The following is a 4,956-nucleotide window of genomic DNA, read 5'->3' on the forward strand; positions in this document are numbered from 1 at the left end:
TGGCGTGCACACTTTCACCAAATTCTGGAGTGTTAACTTGAAAGAAAAAAAAAGACAAAAAAACATTTTCTGCAGAGGCTGGTAAAAACGAATTTATCAGTTGAACATTGTTTATAAAATTTTGGTATATGTATTTTGTGCATTAAGTAAAACTAATGTATTAAGTAATTTGTGCATTAATTTATAAAAGGTATTTTTTTTCTTACGCAAAGCCGTATTTTCAATTCTAATTTTCATATAGAAAGTATTATAATAACCATGCTATTTGCCCTCATTTCGATGTATTTCGAGTGTCTAGACTTCTTTTTTTTAAAACCTAAAAACCATTTTTGGAATAACAAAAACAATGCACGCTTGTGCACAAGCATATTTTTGATGTCTATAAATATTCTATTAAAAAGTGAACGCAACAAAACGTATAAGAACTTGACCAATTATATTTAAGCACTAGTATTAATTACCAATTATATTAAGCACTAGTATTATCCTAACATTTTTTTATTTTATTGTAGGCATTTTTATTTTATTAATTTTATGAAAATGTGCTTGTTTTATGCATCCATTATGATTGTATTCACGTTTGTACACAAGCAGATTTTTGATGTTTATAAATATTCTATGAAAAAGTGAACGTAACAAAACGTATAAGAACTTGACCAATTATATTTCATTAAACACTAGTATTATCCTAACATTTTTATTATTAATAGATTTTTGTATTTTTTTACAAACTTATTTATTTAGTAACCAGGAAAATAAGGGGTTTTTTTTTCTGGTACTGCCATAAATGGTTGTCAAGTCAATTTGAAATCCGCCACTGCTTAGGAGTCACTGTGTCTATTTTGTTTTCGGAAACGAAGACACAAATTGGAGATCCGATTCAACTAAATACGAACCTTATATAGAATAAATTTAACAACGGTTCAAAATTAAGTTACCCGTCTCAAAAACAATTCCTTTGAAGCTTTTAAAACAAAATGATAAACTAGCTCATTTAAAACAAAGCGAGATAAACAAAAAAATTAGAACATACGCATGTTTCAAATTTTTCTGTTTACTTTTACACATATCTCGCCATTTTGCAATTGTTAAGTGATTTTTCAATACCAAATTATTACGAAGAAGATGAGTTTCACAACTGAAATCAAATACTAAACAGAAAATGGCCTTTTCCCAAGAATTGTTGCATCATAATTTCAACTATTTTCACAATCTAAATTGAACTTTTCCTTGCGCAAATACGAGTTGCCTGTCTTCATCGCGGAAGTTCGTGGAAACCGTTACGTCCCTCTCGCATTTTGCACAATTTAAAGCTCCTGTTTAATAAGAGAAGTGGATGAGTAGCATTTAAACGAAGTGGATGATGTGGGAGTTACTTCCTGTGCCAATGAGTCGAAACTGTTTCCTTGCTAACGGTTTTGCAGATGATGAGAGCGTGGCTGCAAATTGAGGCCTAGGAAGACGGTGGCAAAGGAAATGATACAAAGCGAGCGAAATGAAATCTTATTAAACGAATTACTAGCCGCCTTTGGAGATCAGTTGATTAAACAGGATTAATTGTAATTAAAAATTGCAACGAATTGTTTTGTGTACCTCAGTCTTCATGACTTCAAAAGCAAAATATTTTTGAACTGCAAATTTTCATAGCTATACAACTTATACTAATTTAGAAACATAAAAACCCCTAATTTACAAACCATTTTATTTATTGTGCTATTACGTATTTCTATATTTTTCTGGTTTTTGTCTTTATATCTCCTATTATATCATAGGAAAGAACAGCGGTGTTTAAAAAAAATGGACGAACTTTAAAAAATTTTAACCGTTATTTAATTCTCAAGTTAAACTTTAGTTGTAAGCAAAAATATCAAAAATTTTATTAGTTTGGTTATATTAACATCCCGTTTCAAAGCAACACTAGGACTATTTTGAACGGACCTCATAATTTTGAACCGCGGTCATATAACGAGGATGACTTATGAGCTGGCATTTTCCTATCCTGGCTTCCACGCCAGCAGGAGAGCGTTTGACCAGGATGGATTTAGCGCTCACCGGACCCTCTCACACGATGGCTCTTCGGTGGAATCGGGTCTCGGGCCTGTAGCCATCCGGTTCCGAAGCCGAGAACTTACCACTAGGCCACTATAGCTGCAGAATGTTGTTAAAAGCATGCCTTGTACTGAAACCTACTCAACATGGGAAAATAAACCGACTCTTTCATGTCTTAATAATCAGTTGTCTGCACGGTTTAGGCTAGGAGGGGCTTTAAATTTCTGCTTATATTAATAATCGAGAATGGAGGAAAAAACAAAAACAGGATGAAATATTAGTAGTAGCAATGAAAACGATTTGAGTTTTAGATCAATAAAAGAATATATTGTTGTAAAATATACTTACAATATTTTAAAAAATTAATTAAAAATAAAAATATATACTGCAAAAAATTGGTGTAATTAAAAGGATATTTTTTTGAATTTTATGATGATGTAGAAATTATTTTTGGGTTGAAATATTTTCGGTAGTTATCTCGGAAAAATCTAATATTTAATTATAACATTATCTTAATATTTAATTAATAATTCTTTAGTTACTAATGACAATTTCATTGAATTATTGCATAAACTTATATCTAAAGGATTTATCTGACATAAAATATCATCAATATTCTCAACGAATCAGTTAGCTTCCAAAGGCAATTGCTTGTTAATAAATGCATCATTTGTAAAATTAAAAAAAATATTTATGAGTCTCAGGCTGAAAGGTTGATAATTCAAAAACTGATATGACGAAGGTCATTATTTTAAAAATAAAAACATCAAGATAAACTTAAGTAAAAACATCACGTAAAATAAAATTCTACTGAAATTAATAACACTGTAAATGCATTCTTTCGTCTTAATTAAAAATTGAATTTCAGATGAAGACAATAATATTTTTTAAAATTTATTTATTGTAATGTTTTAACAGCACCTGTGTAAGAACAAAGCTTTTCAGAATTAAAAACAAAATTCTTTTTCTGAATTCTGAACAAAATTCTGAAATTAATAACACAGTAATGCATTCTTTCGTCTTAATTAAAAATTGAATTTCAGATGAAGACAATAATATTTTTTAAAATTTATTTATTGTAATGTTTTAACAGCACCTGTATAAGAACAAAGCTTTTCAGAATTAAAAACAAAATTCTTTTTTTAGAGATGAAAATAAAAGTCTGTTATGTATTTATATAACAGTATATATTATTCACGCATGGATGTTTTTAGAAATGACTATGATTATTCTATTTTTATTTTTAAAACAATTCATAACGTCATTGTCTTGACATAAAATCATAATTTAGTTAGGATTATTTTTTTACAACTTTTCGTTTCCACTCTTTGGAAACAACCGTAAAAACTTGTTTTGGAATTTCTTCCTTTCTTTTTGCAACTACTCACAAAATAACTGTTGCATCTAGCAGTTCAATTATGGCATTCGAACGACAGGAATTATTTTTTTTATTACGTACTAACAATCTTTCCTCAATTCATATCCTGGCAAAACTTCCACTAGAAAAAAAAGTAGGACAATGTCGTCCTTCGTTACAAATACTTTAATTTATATTTTGCTTGGTCTAATTTAATTTTATTCTTTTTTCGACATTTTTATTTCTTCTTCTCTCTTTTGGCGCCTTATTTTTACGGTAATATATTATATGCCAAACGATTTTATCATTAGAGTTTTATAGCTCCTTTAGAATACCTACGTATGTAATAAAATAAGCAAGCAGACGCCTCTCTAGTTGTGTCCTGTCAAGATTTGAAACATACGAACCTCTTTTTTTAAGGTATTCCCACTTTCTTTTACTGCAAACAAGTCGATAAACTATCAACCTTTCGCTCGTTATCCTTTCTAATAAAACACGAAACAAATTCTTCTTTAGAATTTATTGAAGTAGGACGAATTTATTATTTGAAATTTAAGTAGTCGTGTAATTATGGCTGTGGTTTGTGAAGTTGTTTTAAAATACAATTTTACACGTTCATTAACTGCGTATTTGGTTACTGGATATATTTTTAGCTACTTTTGAAACATAATGAATGCTACTAAAACTTAAGGATAGCTACTAACTGTACTAGACGCTTTATTATATATATGATCAAAAATGCGAACACTTGAAAAAAATTGGTCTTTATTTGTTTTTTTTATGTTTAATTAGCTATTTTGTATATTATCTTAAAAAGAATTCAATGTTGAATTTAATCTAACACCAATTATTTATTGATGATTGCCTTGTTACTTGTGAAGATTTGAGTAGTTTGACACAGACCAAGATCTTTTGACCAAGAATGCTCTACCATTTGTTTGGCGCAATATAGCCAAATTTGGCACTTGCGCCAATAAATCCCAATATCGATCCATTCATCCTCAACCAAGAATTCGAGAATCTGACAGCTGTTGAAGAATTTAGAAAGTATCGAATGCTTTTTTATTAAACTTATACTTTCAAAATTAATTCTATAGTTTCGCTTTTTCTTTTTTTTAAAATATGAATATTAAAAATGATGTCAGAAAATGTTAGATTTTTATCCCCATTTAAAAAAAAAATTCTGTTTGAAAATTTTGATGTTATGAATTTAGTGTTTTCCTTTAATTACAGATATTTGTGCTAAATTCAGTTTTATTAAAAATTAATAACTATCATTAAGCTCTCAGATTTCTTTTGAATTTTGTATTAATGCATTCGTTTCATAAAATTTTTTGCCTAGTAAAAATTTTCTCCTCACTTCTTCCTTCCGCAAACGGGGTAAAATTCTTTCTTTTCACTTTTCTTTTTCAAGCGATGTTATGCAAATCAGTCATTTCATACGTAAGGTTTCCTGAAATTCGTTAAACATGCAGATTTTTGCACACTTTTTATATTGGCAAAATATCCAGCTATTGTACGGCCTCTTAATCTGATCCCTTATTTCACCC

The sequence above is a fragment of the Argiope bruennichi genome, chromosome 3 (assembly GCF_947563725.1).
Source record: "Argiope bruennichi chromosome 3, qqArgBrue1.1, whole genome shotgun sequence".
NCBI lineage: Eukaryota > Metazoa > Arthropoda > Arachnida > Araneae > Araneidae > Argiope > Argiope bruennichi.